Here is a 13,086-nt window from a genome sequence, read left to right on the forward strand (position 1 = left end):
CAGAAGAAGCACAGTGTTACACTTTGAAAAAACTGAAGAAATGATTGGATGCATGTGTATTCTTATATTATTTGATTTGTAATAAATAATGAGTAATTAAATTTGTAATGGTTAGGAAAGCATTTTAATTTGTTACCCTATTTATATTGCTATGCTGCCAATACCATAGGGGATGATAATATTAGAGTAAGGAGGTGAGGAATTTGGATTTGAATTTTGCTATGTCAGCAAATGAAAAAGGCCTTAAACTACTTTTCCTTCACGCTGTAGATTTACCAGTTCTATGACTATTAATTAGAGGTAGGTCCATACAATCAATCACCTGCCAGTTTCTGTTCTCAGTTTCTCCAAGATCACATCTGAGTAATTCTAGTATTAAAGTTTTCCTGTTCTTTATTTAAGACATGTGGCTGAAAATAAAAGAAATATTCTACAATACCTTTCTTCCAAAAATCTTTACGTAGTCAGAATTATACTGCCTTGTATGGTAGAACATTGTAATATCTGTTTCTGGAGCACAAATCTGATTCAGCAAAACTGAGCTGTTAGATTTTGGGTAGATTTAAGTTTTGTTGTTTTTTAGCTATGACTTGGTGAAGTTAAACAAAAGCTTCCTCTAGTCTCAAATTACAGATTTTAAATACATCACACTTCAGTAGGTGCCAGTATCATACTTTTGAAATGCCAGGAAAATTTGAAAATAAAATTAATGAAGTTTTCCAGAGGAATATGCCATATTGCTGCTACAAAAAGAAAGTAAACTAATTTTTACGCATTTGTATATTTAATGAAATATTTGCAGAATAAACTTTGAAATAATTTCCATTCTTTTCCCAAGATAATGGAAGTATAGAAATAATAATATTTTACTATTGTATTAATATTTTACAATTGTTTTGATAATTTCATACATAGGAAGACAAAAGTCTATTCTACAGTCAGTATATTTATGTAGGTCGCTCTGAAAGTTATGCCTCCTATTTAATTCCATGCAAAATACAACAGATACAAAGAGCAGAATAACGCTATTTGATGGGGCAAATTCTCAGCTAAAAAAGCTATTTTTCAACACTGTCACCACCATTATCTATGTATTTTCACTGATGAACAAGAACCAGTATGCCAGATATTTAACTGTGTCAGCAAATACGACCTGTTGTCACTGTCACCACTGAGAAAATGCACCACCTACCTCTACCTGTGCTTACATCCACTGTTTGGTTTTGGAAATATGCAGCAAGTGTTGATGAATGTCAGTAGGTTCCATTTTTTTTTCCGCATGGAGGAGTTTAATAATACACACTTGCTTTATCTGCACTTCCATGTCAGACGCCATTGTGTCAGACCGCCCTTCTGCTGCCATCTGTCACATGTCAACAAAATGAAATGGGATATTGGTGGGAAGTTTCAGACTTTGCTGTCATACCGCCTACATCCTCCTCTGATGACACGAGTCAACATAATAGAACAGGAAGTATTACTTTTGGAGTACTCCTCATATTTATGGATGCAATGATACAGCATATTTAAAGATGTGGCTACATTATTGTTTGACATCTGAAAGCAAGTCTAGCGAATCAAAAGAAGAAAAGCTGCATTCTTGCTTTACTTCTTGTTATCTTTCAGCTTCTCTACCTTGACACTTTTCTAGAAGACTGATACTACTACTGAAGTGGGGTAAGTATTCATCTGCTCTTGCTCAAGCAACAGGAAAGAGTATACGTGTTCTAAGATAGCCAGTTAAGAGAGGCAAAGTGTGCAGGGGGTTAGTGGCATGCTTTACAATGAGAAGTATCTAAGATCAGAGCCACGAATCAACCTGTTAATACCAGAGACCATAAGGTTTAAAGGTATATGACTTTGAAGTCACATAGCTAAACTTAAAAAGAAAATACATGTTGTATTAAATTATCTTCCATTACTGAGCTCACTTGTAAACTAAGTTAAATTCTCAGTAACAACTGCAAGCCCTTTCCTAATGCTTTTTTCCTAATACTATTGTGGAAACATGACAAAAGAATTTCATGTTGTATTAAGCCAGTTGAGAATTTGCTGAAATAGCAAATACAACTGGTGACAAATTTTCTAATCTTGACAATAATTTGCTGTCTGTCAAGAGAACTGATTACAGACAGGATCATCTTATAGATTTAATATTTTTCAAAAATTTTAGTTTTCTTAAAAAAAATATTTAGAGGATGACAAACATGAATCTTCACATTTCTTAGCTCACAGCATCTGAGAGTGCACTTTCTACACCTCCTGCTCTGCTTTACAAACTCAGAACTCTGTGTTTCTTATTTTTTTCACATTCTATGTATCTATGACTTTTTTGAATCTAGTCTCTTCACTTCAGAGGAGTCTCTGTCTTTCAAATTTAATCTGTTCTCTGATTTATTGCCTAGGAATTCAGTCTACTAGTGCAAGGTCTGCAAGGATTAAAGAAATTGCACTTGCATGTTTCTTCCACCTTTTTCCTCTAAACATTTTGAGTGGAATTGGTATCCTGCCTGTCATTCAGGCACATACTCTCATCATTATTTGCAGTTTTTTCCATTTTCAGGACTAAAATTCACATTTCTGTCACATTTTGATGATGATATCACTCCTTGTCTGCTCTTTAAAATGCAGAACACATACAGATTGCAAATACAAAGTTAAATTTCTTGAATTGTTTCACTGATTTCACATCTTTTACTACATCAAATACAGTTTATGTGACCTTCCTTTGAAACTCTTGCAGTCCTATTTTTTATGTCTTATTTGGGACCAACAAGCTAACTATTTTCTGGCCTGTGATGCAGAAGCATGCTTGAAAACTTGATATATTGTTGCATCTCTCCTGTTCTCTTTCCACTTTGGAAAAAAAGTCCTAAAGACATCTGCAAAACATCCATTTTCTTCCTAAAATTTTATAATAATTTATTAGAAGCCTGTATATGCCATGCTTGAAAAGCACGCTCCTGATTCATTAATAAAGCCCCTAGGTGTCACTGTAATGATATCAAAAATAGTAACTGTTGTATAGAAAAGCAGATATTCATCAAGATTGGAGGGGGGGGGGGGAATGGAAGGGGTGGTTTGCAACCTGTCATCCTTTGAGAATATTGTAGAGATTGTGCTCCTTCTGCCTTTGCCATTACCTGGATAAACGTCTGAGACCAAATAAAAAGAACTCTAGAATAAATACTTCCAGGACAGCATTGTTTGAGTAAAGATAAATGAACTGCAACACAGTTGAAAGTTTATTCATAACAGCAAATTTCGAATTGTCAGGTCAAAGAGAATACAGCACAAGTAAGTGGCCCTTCTGACCACAGCCAGGCTCTAAATGATCTAAAGTATATTCATGGTTACAATCACAAATTTTGTTTGACCTTTAGTTAAAGACCATTTCTGTTTGGCAACAAACTTCATGAGTCCCCAGAGGAGTGACTTAAGAGAGGTTTGTCTACATTGTGTTTATGAACAGGAATCTCATTACCCGTTTGAACCAGACGGTTCTTGCAGTGTGTTGAAGACAACTTTCTGATGCAGGTGGTGGAGGAACCGACGCGGGGAGGGGTGTTACTGGACCTTATTTTCACCAACAGGGATGGACTTGTTAAGGAAGTAAAGGTAGGGGGCAGTTTGGGTTGTAGTGATCATGAGATGGTGGAGTTCAAGATCCTGAGCGGAAGAAGCAAAGCAATAAGTAGGATTGCTACCCTGGACTTTAGGAGAGCCAACTTCGATCTCTTCCGGGACCTACTTGGAGCTATCCCGTGGGCTCGGGTGTTAGAAGGTAAGGGGGCCTCTGAGAGCTGGTCAGCATTTAAACAGCTCTTCTTCCAAGCTCAGGATCGGTGCGTCCCTGTGAGCAAGAAATCGGGAAAAGGTGGCAGGAGACCTGTGTGGATGAGCAAGGAGCTCATGCGCAAGCTCAAAGGAAAGAAGAAGGTCCATGAAATGTGGAAAAAGGGTCTGATCACTTGGGAAGAATATAGGAATGTAGGCAGGGCCTGCAGGGATGCAACGAGGAAGGCTAAAGCCCGTCTGGAACTGAATCTAGCTAAAGTGATAAAGGATAATAAAAAAGGCTTCTTCAAGTATGTTAATAGCAAAAGGAAAACTAGGGAGAATGTGGGCCCCTTACTAAGTGAGGGGGGGGTCCTCGTAACGGGGGATGCTGAGAAGGCAGAGATACTGAATGCCTTCTTTACTTCTGTCTTCAGTGAAAAGGCTCCCCTGCAGGAATCCTACACCCTGGAGGTTAGTGAGAGGGTCTGGGGAATGGGAGACTTCCCTTTAGTCAGGAAAGAGGACGTGCGTGAGCGCCTAGGCAGTACTAAGGTCCACAAGTCCATGGGACCTGATGGGGTGCATCCACGTGTGCTGAGGGAGCTGGCGGAGGTCATTGCCGAACCGCTCTCCATCATTTTTGAGAGGGCCTGGACAACAGGGGAGGTCCCTGAAGACTGGAGGATAGCCAATGTCACTCCGGTCTTCAAAAAGGGCAAGAAGGAAGATCCGGGTAATTATAGGCCTGTCAGCCTCACCTCCGTCCCTGGAAAGGTGATGGAACAGCTTGTGCTGGATACCATCTCCAGACAACTGGGAGAAAAGGAGGTTATCAGGAGTAGTCAGCATGGGTTCACCAAGGGGAGGTCGTGCTCGACCAACTTGGTGGCCTTCTATGATGCTGTCACATGCTGGGTGGATGGGGGAAGAGCGGTAGATGTAATCTACCTTGATTTTAGAAAGGCGTTTGATACTGTCTCCCACGACATCCTTATAACAAAGCTGAGGAAGTGTGGGATAGATGAGTGGACAGTGAGGTGGGTTGAGAACTGGCTGACTGGCAGAGCGCAGAGGGTCGTCGTTGGTGGTGCAGAGTCTGGCTGGAGACCTGTAACCAGTGGTGTCCCCCAGGGGTCTGTGCTGGGTCCGGTCTTGTTCAACATCTTCATCAATGACCTTGATGAGGGGATAGTGGCCACCCTCAGCAAGTTTGCTGATGATACGAAGTTGGGAGGATTGGCTGACACGCCTGAAGGCTGTGCTGCCATTCAGCGAGACCTGGACAGGCTGGAGAGCTGGGCAGTAAGAAACCAGATGAGGTTCAACAAAAGCAAGTGTAGGGTCTTACACCTAGGGAGGAATAATTGCATGCACCAATACAGGCTGGGGGATGAGCTGCTGGAGAGGAGCTCTGCAGAGAGGGACCTGGGCGTCCTGGTGGACGACAGGTTGGCCATGAGCCAGCAGTGTGCCCTCGTGGCCAAAAAGGCCAATGGCATTCTGGGGTGCATTAAGAAGAGCGTGTCCAGCAGGTCGAGGGGGGTGATCCTCCCCCTCTACTCTGCCCTGGTGAGGCCTCATCTGGAGTACTGTGTCCAGTTCTGGGCTCCCCAGTACAAAAAAGACAGGGATCTCTTGGAAAGAGTCCAGTGGAGGGCCACAAAGATGGTGAAGGGCCTGGAGCATCTCCCCTATGAAGAAAGGCTAAGTAAACTGGGTCTGTTTAGCCTTGAGAAAAGAAGACTGAGAGGGGACCTGATCCAGGTTTATAAATATCTGAGGTGTGGCGGCCATAGTGGTGAGGCCAGTCTCTTTTCAGTGGTACGTGGAGACAGGACGAGGGGAAACGGAAATAAGCTGCAGCACAGGAAGTTTCGCACGAATGTGCGTAAGAACTTCTTCACGGTGAGGGTGACGGAGCACTGGAACAGGCTGCCCAGGGAGGTTGTGGAGTCTCCTTCTCTGGAGATATTCAAGTCTCGCCTGGACGCCTACCTGTGCGACCTGGTGTAGGGAACCTGCTTTGGCAGGGGGGTTGGTCTCGATGATCTCTAGAGGTCCCTTCCAACCCCTACAATTCTGTGATTCTGTGATTCTGTTTCTGAAGTATAGACATCACTATCCAGATCCAGGTCTCAGCATGAAGAATGAATACTTTGAACAAAGAGACTATGCTGAAATCTGCCTCCTTTCAAAACTGGAATGTGATGGTCAAAGATGACTTTTCAATTGGAAAAGTTTGTGCCAGGTTCACCCAACTCAGCATATTCTGCCATTCTATTATTTCAGTCACTTCTCTCCGTGGAGGGGTCTATCAGTTTTCTCAGGCTGGGAAGATAGATATTAGATGTTTTCTACTGTCACATTCACACATATTTTCCACCACTGAAAGTCTCCTTAATATCTCTGCCAGTAGAAATCGGTGGAAAATGTGGCTTAGTTTTAGCAACTGGTTTGAAAAGCTCCTACGTGGTAGTCTTACAAGTCTTTGTTCTTACTCTGTGCAAAACACTTTTAAGGCTAATGTAAGAATTATTAGCATTTTCTTCGCTCAGTCTTCTTAGTTCTGTCTGTGAAATTGACAATAAAAATAAAAGTATGTATTTGTATGTTTGTACACAAATAAACATAAAGCATTCTTTCTTTCCCAGTAACGGTGAATGTCTACGAGAACATAACTGTTCAAATTTTGTGTGCATGTTGAAAAATAACCTGAGGCCCAAGGGCTAGGATTCCTAGATTGTTTAAAAATATATATGTCACAGATATGACACACAAATTGGCAAACACAGACTTTTGATTTTAAAATGTCAGCGACAAGTTAAAAACAGGAGTATTTGGTCAGAGAGATCTATGACTGTTTTTCTTCAAACGCAAAACACATATGCAATCTGTGAAATGTTCTACCGTAGGCTGTAGAGGAAAGGGGTGTAACTAGCATTTCCTTTTCAGTCTGAAAATTTACAGGAATGCAACAGCACATCTGTATGGAATTAGCATGGCTTCTCTCTCTTAATACATTGAGATTCATGTGACTGCAAAGCTAGAGTCTGTAATCGTGAGTCCAGATTTGTTTTACATAATAGAAAACACCAGGACTGATTGTACCTTAGGGTCCAATAATTAAAAAGACTGAAGTTATATTTTTGAAGAAAAAAAAATAAAAATATAAAAATGAAAGCTGACAGTTCCATAGTATCTTTTATCCCTTACATCTTTAGGTATCTGTTTAAGAAGCTGTTCTTAGCTAACTATATACTATGTACTTGTATTTATAGCCATTGTAGATGAATTTCAGACTATCTCTTAAGTTTCAAAATTTTTGTATGCAAGTTTACAGGCTTTTTTGGTGACTACCAACTTTCTTATGACACTTGCACTGGTATGTGAATCAAAGTTTCATACATCAAGATTATACTGATTTGAACTGTATATAAATGTGGCATCTGCCTACTTAAAATTTGCAGGTGAGTGAAAATTTCCAGTTTTGTTTTTCATTGGCATTTAATTTGAATTTAATTTGTTGGCCTAAATAAAGGAACTGCCATGACAACAATTTAACAACATTACATTTTTATCTTACAGAATGCATAAATCGAAGTCTATCTATATTTATTTTTCCATGAAGCTATTTTATTCTGGTAAAAATAAAGTAAAAATTGACTCTAGTATGCAGAAACGATGACCTCATGTCTAACACATAAGGGAAAACAAAATAAATGCAACAAAAAAACCTGACTTCATTGATTCCTTGTTAAGAGTCATTTCTGTTTAGATAACACTGCTGCATAGCATGGGGCTTACAAGAGACTCTTAGGACTGCTGCCAAGATCACTTTACTTTTGTGATTCCACAGATGCAATGATATTTATTGAAGAGAGGGAACGTGGGCTTCAAACAGTGATGCAGGCAGAGCGGCAGATAGCACAAACTCCACCATTTTGCTGCCACACTTCAATATTCACCCAATTCATTCCTTCTTTTAAAGCTTGATCTCCCTATGAGCACGCAGAAGGACTGAAGCTTTGAAGGGATTTGGGGTTGACACAGTATGTTTTTATTTCAGGTTCCTGATTCGTGGTGCAGTGCTTACATGTGTGTAGCTGCAACTCCTGGCAACACTGACTGGTTTAGACAAAGAAAACTGCTTCAGAGCACAGAGTAACTGTGGAGATGCTGTTAGTAACAAACAGTACACATGCTTTCACGAAGGTAAACAGGTAGAATGTGGCTGTGAATACATGGTGTCATCTCAGTGAGATTCACGATATTAGAATCCTCCATTTTATAAGATGTTGTTAATGAGAAGCTGGGTCAGAAAATAACGCTCAGAGGCACCTATAAAAGAATAACCATTTAAAAGCATACAGCCATAAAATTATTAATGTATTTAAGTAATTAAAACCACATAGTCTGTGGTTTAGTACTGGATTAAATTTCTCCTGAATAATTGAGCCCTTTCATGTGCTCCACCTACAGACTCCCGAGGGTAGAGTTTCTAGAACAAAGACAAATCAAAATAATTACAAATATAGACCTACTCCTGAAATCTGGGAAGAACTACACCAGCTTCACACTTTTATCAAAGGAACAACAGAATATCCAAGAATCTCAGTTGTGTTTTCTATTTTATTTAATTTGACTTCTTTTAAAATAGGCACCGGAGTTATTTTACTGCTGATTCTTGCACATAAAATCTGACTAGCCTTTTCTGCACCTTGGGGGAAAAAAAGAGCTGCTTATTTTTTATTTTTCTTTATTACCTTCTACCATTTGATGTTAAATCTGGAATTTTATGTAGGATCTCGTTTCTAGTAGAAGTCTAAACTAGGAACATTTCACTTTTGTTTTTCTCACTTAAAAAGAAGAAAAATCAGTGGAGTGATCCACCCTACCCTTCCATGCTAAAACAAACAACCGAACCAAATAGTATGGCATGTTACAGGTAAAATAATCAAATGAGTCCTGGAAGGATATACTAAGATAATCTGCCCTGTTTGTGTTTTCATTTGCATCAAAAACTTAAAATAGTTACCAATTTAAATGTATTACTAATTTACTCAAGAGTTATTCATTCAGATGGAAGATGTCCTTGTATAGCTTTGTATCATTGAAATATTTTTTGTGTAAATGCATGGAAAATTTCCCTCATAAAGGATTTCGTTAATCAAGACTGATTGTCTTTTCTCTTTTCTTTTCTTTTCTTTTCTTTTCTTTTCTTTTCTTTTCTTTTCTTTTCTTTTCTTTTCTTTTCTTTTCTTTTCTTTTCTTTTCTTTTCTTTTCTTTTCTTTTCTTTTCTTTTCTTTTCTTTTCTTTTCTTTTCTTTTCCTTTCCGTTTCGTTTTCCTTTCCTTTCCTTTCCTTTCCTTTCCTTTCCTTTCCTTTCCTTTCCTTTCCTTTCCTTTCCTTTCCTTTCCTTTCCTTTCCTTTCCTTTCCTTTCCTTTCCTTTCCTTTCCTTTCCTTTCCTTTCCTTTCCTTTCCTTTCCTTTCCTTTCCTTTCCTTTCCTTTCCTTTCCTTTCCTTTCCTTTCCTTTTTTCCTTTCTTTCCTTTCCTTTCCTTTTCCTTTCCTTTCCTTTCCTTTCCTTTCCTTTCCTTTCCTTTCCTTTCCTTTCCTTTCCTTTCCTTTCCTTTCCTTTCCTTTCCTTTCCTTTCCTTTCCTTTCCTTTCCTTTCCTTTTCCTTTCCTTTCCTTTCCTTTCCTTTCCTTTCCTTTCCTTTCCTTTCCTTTCCTTTCCTTTCCTTTCCTTTTTCAGTTTTTTCAGTTTTCTTTTTCAGTTTTCTCTTTTAAATTTCTTTCTGGTTCTTTTAGCCTCATATAATTTTTTCACCTCGTCTTTTCAATACACCTCCTTAACACACACTACATGTATACATTTTTTAAAATCTGTTGTGAAAACTTTGCTTTGAAACCATTGCTAGAATTATTTTGAATTCTACAGATAGTGAAACATGCAGGTCTGCAGGACTCTGCGTATGTGAAGGATTTTTTGTTGAGGAGTAGTACCTGGGGTCTTAACTGCAGCACAACTTAAAGTGAATTAACAAAAAATATGAATCAGGAATAGAACTTTAAATCATCGTAACATGCTCCAATTGCATGGAAATTTTACAAAGTACAGGCACAGAAGAGATCATAACTACTTACTAATTTCTTTTGACTGAGAACAAATTTAGAGTTGAAATTAATCAGTTTTCTCTCATCTTGCTCATCAGTGTTTATTCATTGTGACTAAACTGTGGGCAAACTTAAAAAAAGGAAAAAAGGAAATTAGGCCAACTTGTCCAACTCCCTGGCTTCCTGAAAAAAAAAGCAATAAAAAACAATTCAACTATGAATGAGTTTCTATGAGAGAAAAATAACATCAGAAAAAAGTGAAACTTCTCAAGAACAAGCAAGTTCCATACAGATTTTATGTGACAACTAACAGAGTAGATGGATAGGAAAATCTATATTGTTTCAGCAATGCTTTTGAAACCGACTCAACTGACAGTCTCCTAAGCAGGGAAGACATTATTCTAAATTAAATTGCCACAGAATGAGTACATCATACGTTAAAGGAAATACGAACTAGAGCAGTTATTAATAGTTGATCACCCATGAGGTAACAAGTACTAAATGTTTCAGACTGATGCCCTGGATGCTTTACTCTTTATTATTTTTCTTTCAGATCAGATAATAGATAATTTATTTGATTTGCAGATTAGAACCAACCTAACTGAAATGGAAGTTTTTTGCTGCCTCTGTAGCACCTGTGTGGAAAAACACTGGAGTATAGCAGAATACTATAAGCTAACAGGAGTCAATATCATTCATGATTTGGAAAATACAGGCATCCTCTGATATTTATAAACACTGTGGAGCTCAGATTGTAAGATAAATAAGTAGATCTCTCCTCTCTGAACAACTTGGGCACAGTCTCAGCTAGACAACTGATTTCAGCTTTGAGAACCTCATGTGGTGAATGAGATCAGTTCAGCAGAATGAATCAAGATTGCAAGAACGGATGAAAATCTGGAAAGCCTGAAGAAAGACATGGACACACACACAAAAATGGGATGATATTATCCAAGAACATAGAAGGTAAGAAGATTCTGGAAATAAAAACTGAACTGGGGGAGAGGTCTTTAAAATGAAGAAAGTAGGATTTGCATTGGAAAAATTTTTTAGTAGTAAGCACATGAAAGACTGCCTGGGAACCTAGAGGTTATTGGGAATCAATAAATATTTCACAGATTGTTTTATTAAAAGAGAAAACATCCAATAAAAAGAGGAAAGAACAGACTGCATTTCACAGGTATTCCATCCAACGCAATTTACCCTTTTCCAGTGTTTTCCTTTTTTCAAATGCTTTCTGCCACATCTAGAAGATGTTTGTATTTTGAATGCTCCAAAAGAGTCGTGGCAAGAAATAAGGTGAGAGTATTTGTACTCCTGTCACAAGTAATGTTGAAATAATATTGAAAGGATGCTCGTATTTAGCAAGAACTTGTATTTTGTGGAACAAGAAAATCCTCTCAGTGATGATAAATGTCAAATCCATAGCACGTGAATAACAACATTAGGAAGAAAAAAATGTTTTGTTTAAGTTTTTATATTTTTTTTCAGTCCTGACATGCCTGTTGTCGTCTGTGCTTTTAATACTGGTACTGTTACTGTTGGCAGCCTCTGACAATTTCAGAGCAAGGCATTGGTGAGAATGATTTTAACTGTCAGTGAACTGTTGCCACTGAAAGACATCCAAAGACGTCCTAACATAAAATATTTACAGCTGAGAGTTTACTTGGATTCTGCTTTAGGAAAGTGATAGTGTAACAGCCCATACTTTATCTTTGTTTCCAAATGTCAAAATAGTAGGATGCCTTTACTTAAAAATAACTCTCACCCCTGTTTGGAAAATAAAAAGTCAACTACATGGGAAAAATGCCCATTCTAAAATAATCTGCAATAAAATAGAAGGTTTTTCTCAGTGAATATTTTCTGTACAGAAATGTACAGTTATATGCTTCATGAATATCCACTACATATAACACTGAACTATTCTTATTAGAATTGGTCAGACTAGAAATGGAACTTCAGCTAGAGCAATTTGTCCTTCTGCATAGACCACTTGACATCTATGCATCAAGGCATCTTCCATTTACAACAGCTACCAAATGGGATGGGAAGAAATCTCATCAAATTCACATGCTTATTAACAGTTGGCAGACAAAGCTTATGACAGTTTTCCCAACTAGTAATCTAGTTTTTTCCCTTCCCTCTTCCCTTCCTTCCCTTCCCTTCCCTTCCCTTCCCTTCCCTTCCCTTCCCTTCCCTTCCCTTCCCTTCCCTTCCCTTCCCTTCCCTTCCTTCCCTTCCCTTCCCTTCCCTTCCCTTCCCTTCCCTTCCCTTCCCTTCCCTTCCCTCCCTTCCCTTCCCTTCCCTTCCTTCCCTTCCCTTCCCTTCCCTTCCCTTCCCTTCCCTTCCTTTCTCCGACACCTCCCCTTCGCCTCCCCTTCCTTCCCCTTTGCCTCCCCTCCCCTTCTCCTCCCCTCCCCTCCCCCCTTCTTTCTTCCTTCTTCCCTTTTTCCATTCTTTCTCTCCATCTTTCCTGTCTTTTCCCTTCATTCCTTTCTTCCAGAAGTGCTACTGGCTAAAGAACCCACAGTTTACCAGTGATTCTTTTCCTTTGTCCATCTTTTTTTTGTGCAGCTCTTCAAATTTTTCTAATCTTTGTCTAGTGTCGTACCTATAAAATGTAGTAATGTTTCTCTTTCTAATAAAAAAATATCTTTCTTGATAAGTATATCACTTGAACACGTATTTATATGAATTTTTTATATCATACTCCTAAGGAATTAATATTCCTTACTTTTGAATGCTGTATAGTCTTGTGTACTACACCCTTTCAAAATTCTAGAGAGATGCTGCCTAGCTCTCTTCTAGCTTCAGTGCATCAGAGTCTCTGAGCCTTATCATAGAATGGCCTGGGTTGATAGGGACCATAATGATCATTTAGTTTCAACCCCCCTGCTATGTGCAGGGTTGCCAACCACCAGATCAGGCTGCCCAGAGCCACATCCAGCCTGGCCTTGAATGCCTCCAGGGATGGGGCATATCAGTTATGTGCATATCAGTTGTGGCAAGCTGCTTTTGTTGTGTTCACTATCTACAGTTTCATGTTAAAAACTAATTCAAAGTTTATATCTCTTGGATTTGAACCATAACTAATTTTTTTTCCCTGAATCTTCACTGCGTATCTGGTTCCTTCTGCGGTCATCCTTCACTGTCATTGTTATTTCTTTTTTAAACTTTTTTCTTTTGCCAT

Source organism: Meleagris gallopavo, chromosome Z, assembly GCF_905368555.1.
Source record: "Meleagris gallopavo chromosome Z, MGAL_WU_HG_1.1, whole genome shotgun sequence".
Classification (NCBI taxonomy): Eukaryota; Metazoa; Chordata; class Aves; order Galliformes; family Phasianidae; genus Meleagris; species Meleagris gallopavo.